The following is a 23,286-nucleotide window of genomic DNA, read 5'->3' on the forward strand; positions in this document are numbered from 1 at the left end:
GACAGAAAGGGGGAGCAGTTCCTGAGGGGGTGGGCAGAAAGGGGGAACAGTTCCTGAGGGGATGGGGGGTGAGCAGAAAGGGGGAGTAGTTCCTGAGGGGGTTGGGGATGATGGTCTGAGCAGAAAGGGGAGCAGTTCCTGAGGTGGTTGGGGTGGAGGCACAAGCAGAAAGCGAGGGGTGTAAGCAGAAAGGGGGAGCAGTTCCTGAGGGGGTGGGGCGTGGAGGTGGTGCAGAAATGGGGAGCAATTCCAAAGCTGCTGCTGGGAAATCAGCTCCTGGGAATAAAGGAGGAAGACTGTCCAGAGTGGGGGAAGGAGTTATTTGCAAAGAGATCTTGACATTGGTTCCATCTTCACTAGTATTACATTTTAATTGAAGTGTTAAAGCTGTGTGTTCACAGGAAATCAAACATTTGTTGTGGCAAACTAATGGGGTTGAGAGAGGAGAGCTGGTAACCGTTCCGCAGCTAATCGTGACAACCACAATAAAACAAGATTCTGCAGTCTTCCTGGATTCTATTTCCAATATGTTTTACCTCCAACATATCCTCTTTGGCTCCAGTGATGGTGTTCATTCTCATAATGCCGAATAGATGCTCTTGCTCCTCGCTCTTCCATGCTCAGCAAACTTTCTCATCATCATTTTGAGCACATGATTAAAATAATAGGAATTTTATGGAGAAAGAAATGCAACTGAAGAGGAAGATGGCACTGGGCAGGGTGACTCTCGGCACACGGACACACAAAATGGCCGCTGAGCCATCAGTTGGCCAACTTGACACATAAGATGGCCGCCGGATCACAATATGGAGAGAAACAGCAGAGCAGATACAGCACTTCCTGGGGCCACCAGAATGCCAGCATAATGCACTCACAACCCAGTTGATTAGTTTAAGGCAGGTGGGGGAGAGAATGCACATGAGTAGCGAGTGTCTGGGTCCAGCCAACACCTCATATAGAAATGCTAACAGCTTGATACAGACTCAATACGAAATGCTAATAGCCAGGGCTGCAGTAACTGTCCTTCTCAGGAAGAGCAATTAGCGCCCATTACTACAGCAATGGATTTCCATGCAGACATTGAAACTGACAATAACCACGTGGAAATGAACAAAAACTGTGCTGGAACTGACAAAGACTGTATCGAAACTATCAACGATTCTGCAATCATTGCCAGAAACAAACCATGTTACAAAGACAATAATCTCATCACTGATCTATTGTATCACAAGAGGTTTCTTGACATGTGCTCCAGGTCAAGAGAAGACTCGCAGCTGACCACTATGCTGTTGGTGTCTTTCTCTCCCCGGAGCTCCGGTATTTCCTTGTGCAATAAACTCTGTCACTGAACCCCGATTCTGACTCCGAGGCTGGTGATTTTCCCACAACAATTGGTGTTGCGAGCAGGGATCTTAATACTGGTGTTCTGGTCAAAGGCCACAATTGGGGGCCGGAGTAAGAACCAATTTGTCCCTGCGAAAGGGAAGAGTCAGACCAGGCAAAGACACAGTTTAAAAGATATACTGATTTGCTACAGTACTGAGTTAAATTTTTTTAAGTGCGTGTCTGTGGAGTATATGTGTTTAACTGTATTAACTGTTGTAAGAACCTGCTGCTTGTGCTGAAACAGCCAGAGGACAAGGTCGTGCCTGTCTCAAAAGCCCTGCCCTAAACCGGTTATTAAGAGGGGTAGCCTCCCCACGCGAAGGTTGGGATTTGAAGTGGGAATTGAAGTGCCAAGGGCACGAGGAGCTGTGAAGGACAAGTGGCCAAGTCAGGTGACATTGGACTCTGTCAGGGCGAACAACGCAGAGTCCAGTTAGAGTTTCAGTTAAAAGTTGGGTGCTGTTTGTACTTGTAATTTCCAATGTGGTAAGGAAGCGGAGCTGATCACTCTGACCAAGAGCCAAACCTCAGTGGAGCGCACATTACCAAGGGGGGGGGGGAGCGTGGACGCTGTGAGTAACCTTGATACCCTGTCAGTCCATAGTAGAACGACAGAGTTTGAATCATGGCAGTGGCTGAGAGGGTATAGAGTCCCATCGGTAGAGAGCACACCGGGCTAGAGGTAGGTTTCTGATCCTATCAGGAGGCATTGGGTCAGTAGAGGTAGCCGGGAGGGTAAACTGAGAGGGTATAGAGTCCCATCGGTAGAGAGCACACTCTATTGAACCAGCATTCCCAGCCGCATGGTAGGTACCGACTAGTGGTGGTGGCCGGGAGGGTAGAGAAGTCCCACCGTGAGAGAGCACACCTTGCTAGAAGTCTGCTATGGCCATACAGTCAGTGCTGGGACAGTGTTATTGGCCAGAGGGTAGAGAAGTCCCCACTGGATTAGGAACACTTTACTGTTGGTAGTATCTGGGGATACACAATCTGCTCAATGGCAGATCAAAGTTCTGAGGGGGATGCTGCAGATTGCCTGATTGAGAAGTACAGGCAGAGAGACAAGGGCTGACAGAGCAAATGAAGAAGAGTGGTTGGGACCCATCGCAGACATTAGCACAACAGAGAGAGTGAATAGATAAGCAGAAACTGAATAAAACTAAAAAGATAAGGGTAATGTTAGAAAGGACAAGGAGCAAGTTAGAGAACTGGAGGGCAGAATAAAAAAATTAGAATTCACCTTAGAATAAATGCAAGAGGAGAGTGAAATTGACTGTCTCCCTCCTACAAAACTGCCCAGCAGGAGCCAACTGCTCTCTCTGTTGGACAAACCATGCAGGAGTATAACTTAGCACCCGTTACCAGAGGAGGCACAGAGTTGCAACCTAAAGTGAATTATAAACCCTTCACCCAGGGGAGGGGCAGCAGATTATGGCCTCCCTGGGCAAATTACAGCCCCAGAACGCAAACACCAGGTTCTGGGAAGAGCTGGATAGTGTATGGGTAGGGCACCAACAACACCTAAGAGATATACACCAGCTGGTCCGGACAGCTTGCCCAGTGGACAAGTGGAGGCAGGTAACTGGTGGACCCAATGCCACAGCAGCCCGAGACTTTAGGGGAGGATGGTGGATACGTGCCGTCGCTCTCACAGCAGAGATAGATGCCCAGCAGGCCCCCTTCACCTACTTTAAAGAGGAAATCCAGAGGGTGCTGGGAAATGCTCCCACTAGCTGGAGTAGGATCATGAACACTAATCAACTTAAAGGGGAAGGAGCCTCTGAATATGGAGAATGATTATTTAGGATTTATCAAGAATGCTCAGGGCAAGCAAACCCAGATTGGGGTGACCGGGTATTCATCCAAGCTTTTTAAGATGGGCTCCCTAGCGTCCACCAAGCCATCTTGAAAATGGGAGGAATAATGTGCCAGGATTATGATGACCTAGTCGAGTGAGATAGCAGGGTGCAGGATGCAGAAGCTCCCGCAATAAAGGCAAGACCTGACAAAGCAGCCGACTGGAATGGAGGCGAGATTAGGATAAAACCATCCTGCCACAACTGTGGCTGACAAGGACACTTTGCTGGAGAGTGTAGGCTCCTTCAAGCAGGGAATGGATATGGGAACAATGTAAGATACTGCAGCCACTGCAAAAGAACAGGACACACAGAAACAGTGTGCTGGGAAAAGCATGGGGCTCCCCTAAACACCACTCAGATCACCATGGAACCACAGGAGTCCCGAGGCCAGCAGAGCTGACAACCATCAGCCCCCATTCGTGAGGGTAAGGGAGAGGGGAGAATTTACCTACCCGCTGTGATAGGAGGGAGGAAATGTGAGATGCTAGCGAACACAGGAGCTGCTATATCCATTGCAAACCTACCCTTGCCCCACACAAACAAAATGATTCACTTAACTGGGGGAGGAGGGGATAAAACACCAGCTTACTGAAGGGAAACTATCCTTGTAGAAATAAATAACATATATATCCCCATGAGATTCTATGCATGCCAAAATAATGAGGGCACAATAACAGGCAGCGATCTCATGAAAGAATATAATGTTCTAATCAATTGTGCAAAAGGGAAATTGATTTGGCCCAGACAGGACGGTCGGAAGACTGAGATTAGGAAACTTGCAAATCACCTTGAAACTATTAAAGTGGCTACCGTCACCAGTAGGGACTGGAACCTCGGAAAGGGGGGGATTCGGAGCCATTAGCACCTCCTCCCCGGAGCCTGGGCAGAAACAAAGTTAAATACAGATCCAGTTAACATAGACCCAATAAGGGTTCCCAGACCAGAGCATAAGCCCCACCGGCAATACCCAATAAAACCTGAAGCAGAACAAGCAGTTGTGGAGATAGTGCAAGGACTAGTGAAACAGGGAATCTTGAAAGAAACCGCGAGTACACATAATTTCCCCAATGTGGCCAGTAATAAAACCTGACGGCTCACCATTGATTATACAGGACTAAATAAGGTCACCCCCAAATTGCACCCCATTGTAGCAGACCCCTCCACCATTTTAAATGGCTTGGCTCCCGAGCACAAGATGTTTACTGTTTTAGACATAGCTTCTGGTCTATTCCATTACACCCTGGGTCCCAGAACAAATTTGCTTTACAGTAAGGGGCATAAAGAGAGTAGAGACACCAGAGGGTAGCACTGCGCTCTAATATGTAGATGATATCCCAATTGCCTCAGAGTCTAGGTTAGGACACCAGGAAGCTTTAGGGCTAGTATTGCAGGAATTGGCAACTGCAGGGTTAAAGGTCAGCCCACAAAGGCACAGATTGGCAAAACACAAGTCTTATACCTGGGATACCTTATAACCCAGGGACTCAAAGAAATGCCCAATGACCGTAAGAAGGCAATCCAACAGATGCCATGACCTGCCACTGTCAGGGGAGTCAGAAAGGTCATGGGGTTATTCAACTACAGTCAGAGCTTTATACCCGAATTCGCAAAATTGGCTGAACCGATCCAGAGACTAATTAAAGGAGGCAAGCTCGCCTTGGAAGCTGTAACCTGGGGGCCAGAACAGGAGGAGACATACAGTCAGCTTAAAACTCGACTCAGATTGCCCCCCCCCCCACCGCCTAGGGCTGCCAGAACCCAGCAAAGAGTTTCACATCCACTGTAATAATGAGGGAGGACTTTACTCTGCAGTGGTCACCCAGGACCACGGTGGCAGGAGAAGGCCCATAGGGTACTACTCAACTACAGAAGGGCCAGTAGTCACTGAGTTGCCCAGGGGCATAGCATCTTTAGCCTGTGCTGCTTGGGCTGTTCGGGTTAGTGAGCCCAATGTCATCCTCCACACTAAACACACCCTAGTAGAAATGCTAAACACAGGGAAACTGAGGGCTGTTTCCAATATGAGAAGGGCAAAGTGGGAGGCAGTTCTTTTACCCCCAAGTCAATCTGTGGTAATAGTCAGGGATACGGGAGAAAATCCAGCTGAGGGAATTCTAGACACAGGAGAACCGCACAGCTGTGGGGATGAGGATAGGGGGCGAGTAAAAGATACCCCCCTAGACACAGCCGAGGAGACCCTGTTCATGGACGGGTCATGAAAATATGTAGCAGGGTCGCCATGAACAGGATGGGCTGTGGTAAATGATAAGTTAGAAACAGTTATGTCCAGAGGATTGATGGAAGTCAGTCAGCACAGGTAGCAGAACTGGTAGCACTCACCAAAGCACTGGAACTAGCAAAAGGAAAAACCATGAATATGCCTTCAGTGTAGTCCATGACTACATGGTGGCATGGAGTAAGAATTCAGGCACTATTGCATGCCAGTGAACAGCCAAAAGAGGCTGCAGTAATAAAAATAACGGCCCATCAAAAAGAGCCAGCGAAAGAGAGCCCAAATTTGCTAGAATTCAAAGGAAACCAAGTAGCAGACCGAGCAGCTCAGAAAGCCCGAGAACAAGAAGCCATTAACAAGACTGTAATAGCCACTACTGAATTAACGAAAGACGCTATCCAAATTCAGCACCTACAGGAGGACACCCTGCAGGAAGAGAAAGAACAATGGAAACTGCAGGGGGGCATTCAAGAGGGAGGCGAGCAGACAAGGTGGTAGCATCAGCATGTATACAGAACACATTGCTGAACTACACAATGGGCTCTCCCACACAGATAGTGAGGCATGATAGCAAGCCTAGGGAGGGAGTGGTGGTGGGAAGGAATGAGAAGAGACGTGGCCAAGTACTGCCACAAATGCATGGTTTGTGCACAATGTAACCATAAAAATTAGGATGGGACACCAGCCCAAACCTAGGGAACCCCTGGGAACACCTTCAGGTGGATTTGACAGGGCCACCACCACCCTCCCATGGGAAAACGTACTGCCTGGTCATCATAGACTGATTCACCCGGTGGGTAGAAGCATTCCCAACCAAAAGCTGCACTGCAACCACTGTGGCCAGAATATTACCAGAGGAGGTAATCCTGAGGTGGCGGGCCCTCCAGATCGACTCCAAGCAAGGGACACATTTTACAGGAAAATAATTGCTTGGCATTAGACAAAAATTCCACATCACCTATCATCCCCAGCGCTCAGGGATGGTAGAGAGAATGAATAGAACGCTGAAAAATGCTTTACCTAAGGTTATGCAGGCCTCAGGCAGATCATGGGCTAGAGTGCTGTCAGCCATACTAATGAGATTAAGAGCCACCACAAATCAGTAAACTTGGCTAACACCATATGAATTAATGACCAGGCGAGCAATGCAATTGCCAGAGACAATAATCACAGGTGGTACCGATGTGGGTCCACTAAAAGACAAAATTCAGTAATATGTCATAGAATTAAGTGCCCAATTGACGGGGATGTGGAAATCTGTAATTGACAAACAGGACAAAAAGGACAATCTTCCCTGAGGCCCCAGCAGCAGGAAACCGCGTCCTGGTGCGAACACTGCCGACAAACCAGGCTTCGTCCGAAATGGAATGGGCCATACGATGTGATAATAAGCGGGGACAACTGTGTCTGCCTGGACTTTAAAGGAAAAGGCACATGGAAGCACTGGACCCAACTAAAACCATTTAGACTCCTGTGACCAAACTAATGTAATTGACCATTCCCCAGGTGCAGGCAGCAAAGGCGGACAAGACAGTCATCCAGGAGAGAGTACCGAAAACACAACAGAACAAGGCACGACTGCACCTCCTAATGGGAACAAAGACTTTAACTGTTAACTCTATTTTAACTGCAGCATGTATATACCTATCTGTATTTCATTGTATTTAAGTATCACAGCTGTTGGGAACATGCCAGGTTTTGAGAATAACCTCTTCTATGAAACCCACCGAAGCTTGCATGGGAACTGAACTCTCTGCTACCCACTACTTGTGGCTACCCCAGTGTGGACCCCTCACGACCTATATACAGTGGACACCTCGGGAGCACTGTGTAAAGGGCAGATAGGGAAATACAAGCAGGGACTCCAGGGTAAATGTGTGCAGCTGGACAGGACCAATGGCCCATGGGGCCAAGTCCCCCAGCCTAGGGAGGGGAAGGCCCATTTAAAACCCTGTAATTACTCACTCTGTTTCACAGGGCAGCGATGGAGATGTGTTTATGCCCTGGTTCCCAAAAACGGCTCATGCGTCCAGACTCAGTGCACTTATCAACACTTTACAGTCACTAGGGGACAGTTCACCTGCACCTGCAGCGAGCAGGCATGCTTGAACGTGACTGCAGGCAGACAGTCCATATGTGGTCAGTGCAATGGCACCCATGTCAGCTCTGCCACGTGGACATACCCGTTCAATACTTACCAGCAGGGGGTTCAGGGGCGACATGGGTGGACAGACAAACAGAAGGACAGGACAGTGTCTGTTACCAAGTGACGACAGGATTTATTTTCCTATTTAAGGGGACTTACATGGTAGATACCCCAGACCTCTCAAACCTATTCACAGTAAGGACAATTGCACCCCTTACTGAATCATGCCCTAGCGGGGCTCATATTTGGAGAAGGATAGTGACCCGCTCCATCTGTCAGGAGGTCTGTGCTGACTGGCAGGCCCCCACCACTTTGGGGTCATCACTGAAATTATCTTTTTTTAGATTAGATTAGATTACATTACAGTATGGAAACAGGCCCTTCGGCCCAACAAGTCCACACTGACCCGCCGAAGCGCAACCCACCCATACCCCTACATTTACCCCTATACCTAACACTAGGGGCAATTTAGCATGGCCAATTCACCTGACCTGCACATCTTTGGACTGTGGGAGGAAACCGGAGCACCCGGAGGAAACCAACGCAGACACGGAGAGAACGTGCAAACTCCACACAGTCAGTCGCCTGAGTCGGGAATTGAACCCGGGTCTCTGGCGCTGCAAGGCAGCAGTGCTAACCACTGTGCCACCGTGCCGCCCACATATCTTGTATGTGGCCTGACTATTCTAGGCAACAGCACCTCGAAAGCTCTGAAAGCAGTTAACACGGAGCTAGCTGAACTCAGACTCTACACACAGCAGACACGTTACACGGTGATTGTCAGTTAGCACAGCAAGGGGGAGTTTGTACAATTATTGGTGATAAGTGTATTACCCATGTTATGGATGCCTCATAAGATTACAGAAGCCATCAAGAATATCTGAGACCAACTAGATAGTTTTTGACAAGGAGCCACAATTACAAACAGCTGGCTAAATTGGTTGCTAGGTAAATCCTGTGGAACCGTATTTGGCACATGGGATAGTTTTCCTCATTGCTGGTATTCTGTGTGGGGCTTGAGTTTTTAAAGCTCTGCTGTATGGCGCTATTAACAAGAACTGTACCAACAGCGAGTGTCACTGCGGAAGAGCCCCCAATAAAATTGGCACTCCATGATACCCCTCGGGAGGGGGAGCTCCTGGAGAAGACCTACCTCTACATTTAAATTGGGTGGTCTGTCGGAGATCCCCAAAGTTGTCTCCTTGACCACAAAGGGGTGAGTGAAGAGGGAGATGGAATGGGGCAGGGTGACACTCGGCACACGGACACACAAGATGGCCGCTGAGCCATCAGTTGGCCAACTTGACATATAAGATAGCTATGAGATCACAATATGGAGAGAAAGAGCACAGCAGATACAGACACTGCCTGGGGCCACCAGAATGCCAGCACAATGCACTCACAACCCAGTGTGGGAGAGAATACACGAGTAACGAACACTGCCCATCGAAGTGTTCTGGGTCCAGCCAACACCTCTTATAGAAATGCTAACAGCTTGATACAAACTCAGTATGCTATTAGCCAGGGCTGCAGCAATCGTCCTTCTCAAGAAGAGCAATTACTACATTACCACAGCAATAGATTTCCAAACAGACATTGAAACTGACAATGTCTACACTGAAACTGACAATAACTACGCGGAAATCAACAAAGGCTGTGCTGGAACTGAAGAAGGGCTTATGCCCGAAACGTCGATTCTCCTGCTCCTCGGATGCTGCCTGGTCTGCTGTGTTTTTCCAGCACCACGTTGACAAAGATTGTATCAAAACTATCAATGATTCTGCAATGATTGCTATAAACAAACCATGTTACAAAGACAATAATCTCATCACTGACGTATCACAAGAGGTATAAAAGTTTCTTGACATGTGCTCCGGGTCGAGAGAAGACTCGCAGCTGACCACTATGCTGTCGGTGTCTTTCTCTGTCTGAAGCTCCGGTATTTCCTTGTGCAATAAATTCTGTCATTGAACCCCGATTCTGACTCCAAGACTGGTGTTTTCCCCACAACACAACAAAGGGAACAGTATAAAAGGATGAATTCATAACTCAGTTTAACATGTTAAGAAAATTCTAGAGTCAATTTGTATCTTATTAACTTGTGTTCTTTCATTCAAACTACACTGTAAATGTGTTTCCTGTATGAGAATATATGAACCGCAGAACCACAGGTAGCTATGGCAGACTACTATCTGCTTTGCAAATTTGACCACTTTTCAAAGTTCAACAATCCAATTTCAGGAAATTTATAGTCTCTCATTATGTGAAAAATATTGAAATTTGGACAACCTAAATGGTGCTGGAACACTCAGATTGATAAAATGTGCTTTTGGCCAGAAAATACCCAAAGTAAAAATGAATGTATTTCACAACAGGATTTATCACCATCTAAGATTACAAAGGAATCTTGATCATTTGTGTGAATGGGCTGAGGAGTGGCAAATGGAGTTTAATTTGGATAAATGCAAGGTATTGTACTTTGGTAAAACAAATAAGGACAAGATTTACGCAATTAATGGTAGAGCCCAGGATAGTGTTGTAAAACAGAGAGACCTACCGATTCAGGAACATAGTTCTTTGAAATTTGTGTCACAGATACATTGGATGGTTAAGAAGGTGTTTAGCATACTTTCCTTCATTGCTCAGACCTTTGAGTATCGGAGTTGGACATTATATCAAGATTATCCAGGATGTTAGTGGGGCCTCTTCTGAAGTATTGTGTACAATTCTGGTTGCCCGGTTACAGGAAGGATATTATTAAACTGGAGAGGGCTTAGAAGAGATTTGCTGGGATGTTACCAGTAATGGGTGCTTTAATTTAGAAAAGTTGGCTGGGACTGTTTCACTGGAGCAGAAGAGGCTGAGGGGTGTCCTTATAGAGATTTATAAAATCAAGATGGGCATAAATAGTAGGGGTCTTTTCCCTAGGGTGGGGGGGAGTTCAAGTCTAGGGGCATATTTTTAAGGTGAGGACAAAATGTTTTTACATAGAGATTGGAATGAACTGCTAGAGGAAGTGGTGGTTGCAGGTACAGTTACAACATTGAAAATACATTTGAATAAGTTCATGAATAGGAACAGTTTAGATTGATATGGGCCAAGCACATGCAAATTGATCTAGTTTATTTTGGGCTTGGACAAGTTGTGTTTCTGTTTTGCATGACTCTGACTCCATGTACTAAAATTCTTCAAAAGATATTGATTTTAAATTTGAACAATTTAACATCAGCAATTTAGACTGGGATTATTAAAGTACAGCTGTAAAGCACATTTTGTGCTTAAATGCTCTAATAACTGCCTAATTACTAATTTAAGTTTGTTTTTTTGAAAATAAGACTTTACTAGATGGAAGTTACATTATAATTCTGCAAACTATAGATTGTAACAAGGTAATGAACCATTGGAGCTTCATCAGATTGTGTTCCCATTTGCCTCAGCATGAGGAAACTCAGAGAAAAAAACTACAAAAGAAGGATCTTATGACTTTGAGGAGCAAGGACATGATAATTTAAGGTTTGAATCTTTTAAATGTAGGAGGAGTTCAATAGTTACATCAAAAAATTGCTGGAAAGAATAATTAGTAAAATATTGTGCCGTGTATGGGGCCTTGTTGATTACCAAAAGTCTCTAAACAATGTAAAATGAGAGGCTAAGAGTCTAAGTCCAAACTAAAGGGAAAAGGGAGGTGTGGGTTCAGCACTGCTGCCTGCCCTGAATTGGTGCAAGGAACAGGGGAGGAACACAAGAGGAAGCAGCTGAGGTAGAACAGGGGTTTGCTTCTGATTGACATGAAATAACAGTACGACCGTCTGTGCTCATATTGACGTTGATAGTACTCTGCAAGGAAACTTGATGGCATCAGCAACACATGTGCAGAGGCTTCCTAAAACCTGAAAGTCAAACCGGAGTCGAGACATTAACTCAGTTTCTCTCTCCTCAGTTGCTGCCAGACTGGCAGATCATTCTCTGTGTTTGTTCCTGAAGCCAGTTACATCATTGGTCCCATCTACACATGACAGGGAGCAGTAGCATTTGAAGTAATTACTCTGATTCTTTGAAAGCTTTTGTAAACTATTTTGTCAACATTTACAAAAATACTGATTACACTATCCCAGTACAATTAGAAAACTGCATGTATTATTTGAAAGTTATTTTTTGATCATTTAAACTTAGGCTACTGGTGGATGGCACAATAATCAAAAATACCTTTATTGTCACAAACCCACTTTTCTTTAGCTGAATTAATCAAACTTGACTTGGAGATCACTTTTAAACATAGGAAATAGTTTTTTTAAAAGTAAAATCATCATTAAAAACAAGCAGAAGAATTAAACTGTCTGGCAGATTGTTGTTTACAAGTAGATTTAAATGTGAAGATGCACAAAGGAATTTAAATGGAAACCCTGGGGAGAAGACATTTCTCTAAATAGCCACAGTCTTACGTACAATTTGTGACACAATCAGCTTTATCGACAGAACATTTTTCTTGAATTTCTAACAGTTTTTACTCAATTGTTTCTTAGGATTGTTCAAAATGCTATGGTGGGACAAATTATAGATTTTTTTGCAGATGAAGCTTTTTCTGTTTACGAGTGACTGGGTAGATTCTGTGTTTCAGCTGAAAACAATAATACTGGAGTAACTGCATACCAATTGCATCTACCTTATCTGTACTCCAGAATGATAATGTACATTTTGAAAGAGTGAGGGTGAAGGTAGCTTGGAGCAGGATCATGCAAAAGTGCAATTGTGAATTGCAAGCCATTGTATTCAAAGTGGGATTGTCAGGTTGATAAAGGCATTCTACAAAACTACATAGATGTACAACTATGAAACATTGCTGAGAGAGTAGATCTCAATATTGGCCACAATTGGATTGTTAGAATTAAACAGTACCAGTGTGTCTACATGACCACCCAGCCAGTGCTAGAACTTTTAGGAGAATGGAAAATAACAAAGAAAAGTCCCCATCATGTTATGTCCTTCTGATGCTGATATCTGATATATGCATTTACCACTTCCTCTTCCTCAGATAAAACACTGACATCCAAGGCTCAGCAGGATAGACAAATGGCTCAATCAACTGAGTAGGCATTAAATGGCATTGAGTTTGTGCCTTTAGGCTCTACCACAGGTCAAGATTAGGTTACTTAGTGTGGAAACAGGCCCTTCGGCCCAACAAGTCCACACCGACCCTCCGAAGAGCAACCCACCCAGACCCATTCCCCTACACCTAACACTATGGGCAATTTAGCATGGCCAATTCACCTAACCTGCACATTTTTGGACTGTGGGAGGAAACCGGAGCACCCTTAGGAAACCCATGCAGACACGGGAAGAATGTGCAAACTCCACACAGACAGTTGTCTGTGGCGGGAATTGAACCCGGATCTCTGGCGCTGTGAGGCAGGAGTGCTAACCACTGTGCCACCGTGCCACCCAAGAAGATATCCTTGATTAATAAAAAACAAAATGAGGTTTTTTTGAGCTACGAAAAGCAATGTTATGAGTAGATGGTGAACATTTCAGGGGAAAATTCCTTTGCATAGCATTGGTTGGCTGCTGTACAAATTTACCTTGACTGTCCAGGGCAGGCAGCCAGTATAGTTGGTGTGGACATCATTACAAAATTACAAGTCGTGAAGGTCATGTCCATAGCGTTGACTGCCTTAAGAATTGGTGCAAATCTGTATAAGCAGAAAGGTTCCTCTCCATCCGTGCAATTAAAAAGACTATTTAAATAAATTGTTTAAGAAAATTGATTTACCAAATGTGGGACTCAAGAACAAATGATCCTTGGATTAAAAATCCCATTAATTACCCAATGAGTTATCCATGCAATGTAAAGGCTTCTTGCACAGAGTCTGAACACAATGGGTCTAGTGTAGTGGCTCTCAAACCTTTTCATACTGTGATCCCATTTCCAAACATCGAAATTGTCATGGCCTTCTGCTCAAGATCCACTGAGCATCCACTTCAGGCTATCATTGATCTTGGAGTGTTTGATACTGATATACGATACTAAAACTTGAAGAAGGATGCCATTTCATGGGTATTCCTTACCTTGCTGAGCACCTAGTTTCAATCGAATGTTATAATTAATGTTTACACGTTGGGCTGAATCTTCTGCCAATTTTAGCAAAGTCTGAATTGTGCCAATATTTTTGAAGAATTGGTCACCACAAGGCTTGCCATGTCTTACCAAATTCCCCACATTAGTTACATTCCAGGCCCCAATGGCATCTCTCATGTCAGATTTCTGCCCCACCTTACCATGTACTTTTCCCAAAACAACTCGCCACTCAACAGACATCTCAGGATTCATCAGAAATGTTTCTATGTGCGCCATCTTTAAAATCCGCTTGTGCTTCTGGGTAATCATTGTCGGTCTGGAATTGCCTTGGGCCGTTTCTGAAATTTACCCCTGACATGGCAGACAGGGTAAATTGCTGCCCCACTTTGTCAGCAGGCTCTAGGAAGTACTGCTGTATGGTGTGGTGTATAGGCAAGACTTTCTCTTTCCCCAGGAGAGGCCACAACACCAGACAGTACCTGGGTTCAAACAGTCTCAGCTGTCTGGAGCAATGTCCAAAGCTGTAGGTGAGGGACCTTCTTCACTCCACCAGCATCAACGCTGTCATATTCTCTCCGATACCTCACCCTCACTCTACTTCTGCTACTACACCCACCTCCCAATAAGGCTTATGCTCTACGTCTCTCACTACTGCCTGCAATGTGTTCCACACTTGATCTCACCCACCCCAACTCCCGACATCACTGACCTTATACGCCCTCTACTCACTTGCTCATATCACCTCCTCACCTGCACCGAGAGTAATAGCAATAGTAATAGTAGTCCACACTTCTAACATCCTTAATACCCACTTCTCTCCATTTATGAGGAAAACAGTGGGACAGAGAGAGTCTTGAACGGTGCTGTGCTGCCCATCATTCTGCTTCTCACCCTTAATGAGTAGATCCAGACTCTGACAACCCTGAGCAGGACCTGGCCTAGCATTAGAAGATGTGCTGGGATCCTCAGCTGTCTCTCTTGACTTGAATGAGGCCTGCTGACAACTGTGACAAACGTGTTGGCTTTGGGTTTTCTCTGAACAGATTGGCAAGACAGTAGTAATCTGAGCCTAAAATCTCTGGCTGAGGAGGTAAAGTGCAAAAAGATATGGCAGGGCAAAGCAGGATGCTGTGAGCATTCAGGGAGGCTCAGAGTGAGTGACTATGACAGCGAGCAAACAGCCTAGAGGTGGAGCCTGATCCAGTCCATGAGCTAGGTGTGTGTCCCTGAGCTTACAATCCCCTTATTGCAACATTACAATGAGAATGGCTGGTGCTGCATTGAGGTCCAGAAGCACCCAGTAAGTGGATTGGAGATATGCCATGCTAAGAGGCTAACATATGTTGAATACCAATGTCCATGCACATAGAGTATATGTTTATGTACCCAGCACCCATGGAGTGTACCCTGTGATGTTTGGACTCAGTTTCCAACATGGAGATTGTTTGGAGCAAACAGCGAGCTGAACATGCCAGGGTCTCATCCTGCCCTTGGTCGCGTTTACCCAATGTCTCGCTGCCTTGGTAAATTTGGTAAGCTCGAACTCTGAGTATTAGAGAGGTGAGTTATAGCATTAATGAGGCATTGAACAAACATAAATCTCTCTCTTTCTGTATCTCACTGCTGCCTAGCAAGAATCTTGCTATACCATTTGTGAAAAGCAGAAAATGTGGAGCTAGATAATCTCATATCAAGATAGATCTTGCTGCACTTATCACCTGATTCTGCCAAGAGTCTCATTACCCATGACTCTCAGAAACCTATAATATTCAACCTTGTAACTGAAATCATTTGCATTGGACCATGACTGACAAACAGTATAGTGGAAAGTATAATTCTGTTGATTGTTCCTTCGAAAGAGCTGGTACTACCGGTGGATGTTTCTAGTTGAAGTTTCATATGCTTAATTAAACTTGTGTTTCTGTGACTGAAAATAACCTCTCAGCCTGTCAGATTTCAGGTTAGATTATGAAGATTTCCTTGACAATCACAACTAAATACTGGGCTCTGTTATAAAAGCATTCTAAAATTTTCAACATTGGACTATGCAAATTAACCCATTCAAATTGTAAGGAGCAGGTGATAATAATGCCACAATTAATCTTATCATAGAACCTGACCTGTTTTACGCTCCAACAGAGACAGTCGATTTTCTAGTTAATATTAATTGATCAAAAATGTTTAATGTTCAAATCATGACTTACTAAAGGTTTCTACAAAAACTCAAATGCAAAATTCTGTTGAATTGTTCCCTTGCAATGACATTTTGAATTAACATAATTTTATCTGCTACGTAACTGGTTGCCATTAATTCTGTAACGTGGTACAGCAAACTATTATTTTGGTTCAGTTTTACCTCCATTTCTAAACAGTACAGGGAATGTTATGGCCCAAAAGTTTAAACATGCTTTTTCCATATTTTCGTATCAAAATGTGAATATTACAGGTGTATCTGTTCACTGGATATAGTCTCGTCCCATAATTCCAGTTTTTTGGCTGGTACATTTGACAACTCCAGTCATAACACAGTATTTTGAAGATTGTTGGAAATTCAGCAATTTTGTTGCTGTTACTTTTATACCACTTTGCAAACATTTGTTTCTGCCTTTCACTGCAGCTTGAGAACGCTATTAAATGGAGTCAGTTCATGTCTGTGGCGTTGCTTATCGACATGAAATCAAAGTGGTAATGAGTAATGTCTGTCTTAGGAGACAGACGAGGCCACAAAATCAGAGAAAAAAATCTAAACGTCCCTGCATCAGCAACACTGTGTCTTATCAATAGATACAAAAGAAAGCATTTTTGATGGTGATTTGATTAATGAGCGTTTGAGGTGTGAAAAGGAAATTGGGGGATTTGAACTTTTCACACTTTTGTTACAAATGTAGGTTTGAGACCAGGCAAACTCCGTGTTGAAACTCACTCACAATGCTAATTCAAACTCTCTCTCACTCTTTCAAATAAGACCAAAATGTCATAAGAAATAAGATGAGACATTTCGGCTCTTAACGCTGCTCTGCCTTAAATAAAATATAGTTGAGCTAACTGTGGCCTTAATTTCATTTTTCTTCCACACTCTATATCTCTTGACACCTTACTGATTGAAAATTTGGATGTATTCAATGATGAGACATTCATTGCTCTTTGGGGAAGACAATTGCAAAACTTAACAACATTCAAACAGTAAAATTCCTCCTCATTTATATCTTAAGTGGAAGACCCATATTTTTAACCTGCATCCCCTAATTTTAGATTCCCACAAAATGAAACATAACATTCACTCTGTCAAATCCCATCTGTTTCAGTAAAATCACCTGTCATTCTTCTAAACACTGATGAGTATAGTCCTTACCTGCTCAACCTTTCCTCACAAGACAAAGGATCAGTTGGGAGCATCTCTTCAAATTGCTTCCAATGCAGTTATGGCCCTGCTTATATAAGGAGACCAACATTCACACCATGCTTAAGGTGCAGTCTCAAGGTGCTGTACAGCTGCAGCAGATCTTCTTTTATACCCCATTATTCATGCAATCACTGCCAACATTCCCTTACCTTCCTAATTACTTGTTGTACCTCCATACTAACCTTCTGTGGTTCATGTAGCAGATCTCCAGATCTTTCTGTACACAATATTCAGCATTCTCTCTCTATTTAGACATTATTCTGTTTGATAATCTGCCAGCCAAAGTCGACAATGTCACATTTTCTTACTTCACCTATCTTCCAATTTTTTTGTCCACCCACTTAATTTATCCATATCACTTTGCCAACCATGTGTGTTCTTGCAAATTGCCACCCAAACTAATTTTGTGTCGTTCCCCCAGTGTATTTAGCAAGCATACACTTAGCCCCTTCATATAAGCCGATCCCTCTGGGACTCTTTTCATTAGAGTTTGCTGACCCGAGAAAGAAAAATTTGTCCCTACTCACTACTTCCTAGTAGTTAACCAATCCTCTATTCATTCGAATATATTACCCAAAACTCCATGAAGTCTCATCTTGTGCTCAATGTTTTGTGTAGCATCTTATCAAATACTTTTTAGAAATCCAAATGCTACCACATCTAATATTTTACCATTATCCCTTGTGGTTGGTGCACTCTCAAAAAGAAATTCTAATAAGTTAGTTAAAAACATTTCGCGTTCACAAGAAAAAATACCTGCTCACTGATACTCAGATTGGATTCAGCTGGTGTCCCTCAGCTCCCAACACCAGCACATCCTTTGTTTAAAAAGAGCTAAATTCCAGAGGGAAGTGAGAGTGACTGTCCTTGACATCAGGGCAGCATTTGACCAAATGGTATTTAAGGAGCCCTGAAAAATATCTGAAATTCATGGGAATCGTGTGAGAAACTCCCTAGTGTTTGGAATCATCCCGAGCAAAAGATAGTTGATTGTAACTGTTGAAGGTCAACCATTTAAGTCCTGGGCTATCACTGCTGGTTAGCTCCAGTCCCAACCATTTTCAGCTATTTCAACAAGGATTGTGAGGTCATGATTAAGAATCTTCATTGTGCATCATCAATATTCGGCACCATTCATGATTCCTCAGATACTGAAGCAATCTGTGTGTAAATACAGCAAGACCTGAACAGTATTTAGATCTTAGCCTGGCATTAATAAGGACATCAATCAATTTAGCAAGTCAAGTGAAACATATCAATTCCATCAATATGTCCTTCAATGTGAGATTCCTTCTGAGATGTGGTGCAAGATCACCACTTAAGTTGCCCAAGGACAATTCTGGTGACTGGCCATTCCACCAATTTTCCTTTAGTGAGACCAGAATACTACTACAGCGTAAAACGTTATTGACACATAGACCACATATTTAGCATCTAGATTAGAGTGGTGCTGGAAAGGCACAGCAGGTCAGGCAGCATCCGAGGAGCAGGAAAATCGACGCTTTGGGCAAAAGCCCTTCATCATTCCTGATGAAGGGCTTTTGGCTGAAACTTCGATTTTCCTGCTCCTCAGATGCTGCCTGACCTGCTGTGCTTTTCCAGCACCACTCTAATCGAGACTCTGATCTCCAACATCTGCAGTCCTCACTTTTGCCACATATTCAGCATGTTCACTGTATCTCAACAAATTGTGTTCCACAATGCTGTAGAGTAATCTAGTGCACTTTTCTCCACACTTGCATAAGAAACTGAGTGGTTAACATTTTATCTCCTCACTTCACTACCCTCAGTTGGACCATCTCACAGAATGCACTATTTGTAACATGAAATCTGTGACTGTGAAGCAACTTGCCAAGATTCTCTGCATCTCAACGCTACTAAACAAGGTAATGGTTTACCTCCACTGACACCTCTTATGCTTCGGAGATACATTCTCACCATCCAATCATATGTGCATGATGTATTATTTAAAAGAAGGGAGGAAATGGTGCAGGACCATGACCAACGAACAAGCAGACAGCCACACTAACTTGAAACAAGATAGATCATGAGAGTTTGTGATTTTCAAATGAACACCTGAGTTCATACAAAGATACTATATCATTATGTCTGGACTTATGACATTAGAATAACCAATAGTCATGTCTTGCAAAGGAACAGATGACACATCTAAACTGTATATCATCAGCCAAACTGGAAGATGACTCAGATACTGAAGTTATTGGGCCAGACAACAACCATATATTTCAATGACTCATGCGTATTTAGCTGTATGACAAACAGAATACTGCAGACAGAAGCTACATCCCAAACTCAAAGTATCCGTATAAGGACTAGATCTGGTCATGTCAAAATTCACCAAGGTGTTAGCTGAATATATGGAGTCAGTATACCATGTACATCCTTGTACATATTCTTGAGAAAAAGTTCCATTCCTCAAAATGAAAAGAGGAATAATGCATTATGCCACCGATTCCAGACTAGACGAGCCTGTGATAGTCAGGTATGAAGATACCCAACTCATCTTTAGACAGTCCTCTGTGTAATTAAGTCAGTATAGTAAGTCAGTTAGATATGTGTATTGCACAGAATTTAGGTTGTGTGTGTAAGTCTGTGATCACCATCCCTTTTCAAAGCACTAAGATACAGAACATGAAGTCCTGGGTATTGCTCAGTCTTTAGTTTAATTAATTTAACCATTATGTTTTCTGTAATTATGGTGACAGTTTTGAGTTCCTCCCTCCCTCTTCCCTCTTGATTCTCAACAGATTTTGGGATGCTTCTTGTGTCTTCTACAGTGAAGAATGATGCCAAATATCAATTCAAGGTTTCCACCATTTCCTTGTTTCCAATCATTAGCTCCCAGTTTCACCCGATGAGGTTCCAACATTCTCCTAGCTACTCTTTTCCTTTTGTTACGCTTAAACAAATGATAAGCTAATGAGGTGATTAACAACTCTCACGTCAATAAATTGCAGCTTGTACCAAATAAATACATCACAAATCATGAGGAGTGGTAATTACAGTTTGCGGGTGACTTGACCTTCCACTAGGCGGCAATTTATTTCAGTGCAATCATTTGAAATTAATAAAACCATTTTGAAAGATTGACTCATTTTAAGTGCAAATTACACGCAGTGCAATTGCCGTGAGCTTTTGCACCAGTTTAAACAACACCACATTAGAAGACAACTCACTCCACAAAAAGGGCTACATTCCCAGATCAAATTAACCACTGTGGGGAGAAATCAGTTAACATTTCATGTGCAGTGACCTTTCCTCAGAACCGTTCTGAGGAAGAGTCACTGGAACTGAAATGTTAACTCTGATTTCTCTCCACAGATGGTGCCAGACCTGCTCAGCTTTTCCAGCTATTTCTGTTTTTGTTTTTGAATTCCAGCATTTGCAGTTACTAGTATTCAAAGTAACCACTATTGTGTGGTTCTGCTAATTTTACTGTGAAAGGAGATCTAAAAGTTAAACTTTTTTGAGCTTAAGGTGAATAACGGGTGTGCTTTAAAAGCTTTTTAACTTACTAAGAAACTGATACTGAACACAAATGTATTTAGTATATGGTTCCATGCAATTCTTAAAAGTATTTTTCAATTATTTAAAATTGAGTTACGCATGGGTGATTAGCTGACACACTAATTAAAAATGTTTATTTTGTAATAAATTCATTTTTGACTAGTAATAAGCTGCACCAGTTTATTAATGTTTAAATAAATCAAGGAATATTTGAATGCATTTTTTTTAATTACAGTTTAAAATACTGCTGATTATGCTGGCTCATGGAAGATATTTGGCAATGTACAAATAAATTTGGGTGGATGCCTGAACAAAAGGAAGCACTTTAAACTAATGCAATTTTGAGTGCCAATTTACACTTGGATACCTGATTGCACTCAACCTGGAATCTCTTGGCCAAGATGTTGATTAAGGATCCTGAAGGAACTCAGTATGAAGTAACGGAGTGGTTACTTCAACCCCATTCTCCCACTTTCTCCCCATAACCATTGATCCCCTTGATACTCAAGAATCTATCTATCTCACTCTTAAATATACTCAATGATTTGGCCTCCACAGCATTCTGTGGCAATTAATTCCATAGATTCATTACTCTCTTGCTGAAGATGTTTCTCCTTATCTCTGTTCTAAAAGATCTTCTCTTTACTCTCAGGCTATGCCCTCAGGTCTTAGTCTACCCTACCAATAGAAGCACCTTCTCAACACCTACTCTGTCCAGGCCATTCAGTATTCTGTATGTTTCAATAAGGTCCCCCCTCATCCTTCTAAACTCCATCAAGTATAGACCCAGAATTCTCAAATGTTCCTCATATGTTAAGCTTTTCATTCCTGGGACCATTGTCATGAACCTCCTCTGAACATGCTCCAGGGCCAGTACATTCTTCCTGAGATATGGGGCCCAAAACTGTACACAATATTCCAAACCTGGTCTGACCAGAGCATTATAGAGCCTCAGAAGTACATCCTTGCATTTGTATTCAAGTCCTCTCAAAATAAATGCCATCATTGCATTTGCCTTCCTAACTACTGATTCAACCTGCAAGTTTACCTAGAAAGAATCCTGGATTAGAACTCCCAAGTCTCTTTGCACTTCAGACTTCTGAACTTTCTCTCCATTTAGACAATAATCCATGCCTCTGCTCTTCCTACCAAGGTGCATGACCTCACTCTATCTGCCACTTCTTTGCCCACTCTCCTAACCTGTCCAAATCCTTCTGCAGCCTCCCCAACTCCTCAATGTTATCTGTCCCTCCACCGAGCTTTGTATCGTCTGCAAAGTTAGCCAGAATCTGTATCAGTTTCAGTATATTAAAGAACAATTTCAAATATTTTGACATTGTAAAAATATGTAAGTTGAGGAAAGGGCACATGAATTATTCAGCTCATCTAATTTAGGAACATCCCTTGATGCTAATACAATAATAAAATAAAAGCAAGTGGACCTATGGACTTACAATGTCTGGTCCATTCACTTAACCTCCATTACAAGTAAAATATCTCTTCTTCTCCAAAGCCACTGACAACTTTATGAGATTTTTGTCCTTTTAACATGACCTATATTACATAGAGAAGTCTACAATGCCGAGTTGTTAATTAGAATATCATTGAATGACACAGCAGTTTTAATATTCAACTAATTCATAGACCTAAATAGCAAGGACATGATGTGGTGGAAACATGTCAGCAACTGAGTATCTTGTCAAAAATATGGTGATCTATGGTAGCAATGTTTGAGAATACTTTAGTATTTGCATATAGAAAGACCTCTTTCTTACTAAACTATATTTTTCATATTAGTGCCCAAAGATGGAATTTAAAAAGGGGGAAATGAGCCATTAAAACTGAACATTTGAGGAAGAACATTAGCTAGGGTATTTTTCTTCAGCATGTGCTCACATTCATGGCCATGCTCCTTCACCTTCCTTCTTCTGGAGTGGTAGATCCCCTTTCTTTGTTATTTGTACTGACATTGTAACATCCCGTGCAAAGAACACATTATGATTAAATACAAATATCAACTAGATGAGGTCTTCCTCCCCATCTGTGTAGAATTTATTCTCAAACCCACAAGTTTTTAAACCGACAAGGTTTTACTTCAGATTTCCTGTCTTTCCCGTAACGGTCGATTCAGTGAGACCACCATCAAGTCCAGAGTGAGGTGAAAAAAAACAAATGAAGTTTTTGGGGACTTTTCTTCATTAGCATTTGCTTTCAGAAGAATATTTCCGGACACAAACGAACAGAAATTCTCCACGTGGGCAAATACATTGAAACACATTGATTTCCTTTAGAAAGTAAATATTGCAATGTCTATAAAAGTTTCATTGTCGTTACCCTGTAACTTCTATTTACATCCTGAAAATTGAACTGTTCAAAAATGTTTTCAAAAACATATAGCTGTTTGGATATGAGCTTGAAGGTAAGAAAAGATATTGTACTCACCACCCTATGTAATTTCTGACACAAAAATATTCAGAAGTTCGGTAAATTCTGATCAACTTTTTATATTAAAGCTTCAGAGATCTAAAATTGTCTTCCAATGGTTTGCATGGCTGAACATGAAGAAACCTCAGATGCTTACATTCAGATAAATAACTAATCAAATGGGGAAGCCAGGCTCATTTTGAGGTGGGTAAGTTGTGCAACAGGTTTCAGTAA

General features: G+C 42.7%; 1 protein-coding gene across 4 annotated transcripts in view; it reads right to left on the reverse strand.

The window, feature by feature from the left end:
- LOC122564808 (probable G-protein coupled receptor 82) overlaps positions 1-23,286 on the reverse strand; it is an 86,525-nt gene that overhangs the window by 18,211 nt on the left and 45,028 nt on the right. The window contains exon 1 of one of the 4 annotated variants that reach the window (XM_043720079.1): positions 23,071-23,247. The exons of the other annotated variants lie outside the window; for them this stretch is intronic. The gene's annotated coding sequence lies outside the window, so the exon portion shown is untranslated. Of the gene's footprint in view, positions 1-23,070; positions 23,248-23,286 lie in introns of those variants that run through there. 4 annotated transcript variants of the gene reach the window in all.

This window comes from Chiloscyllium plagiosum, chromosome 30 (genome assembly GCF_004010195.1).
Source record: "Chiloscyllium plagiosum isolate BGI_BamShark_2017 chromosome 30, ASM401019v2, whole genome shotgun sequence".
Lineage (NCBI taxonomy): Eukaryota > Metazoa > Chordata > Chondrichthyes > Orectolobiformes > Hemiscylliidae > Chiloscyllium > Chiloscyllium plagiosum.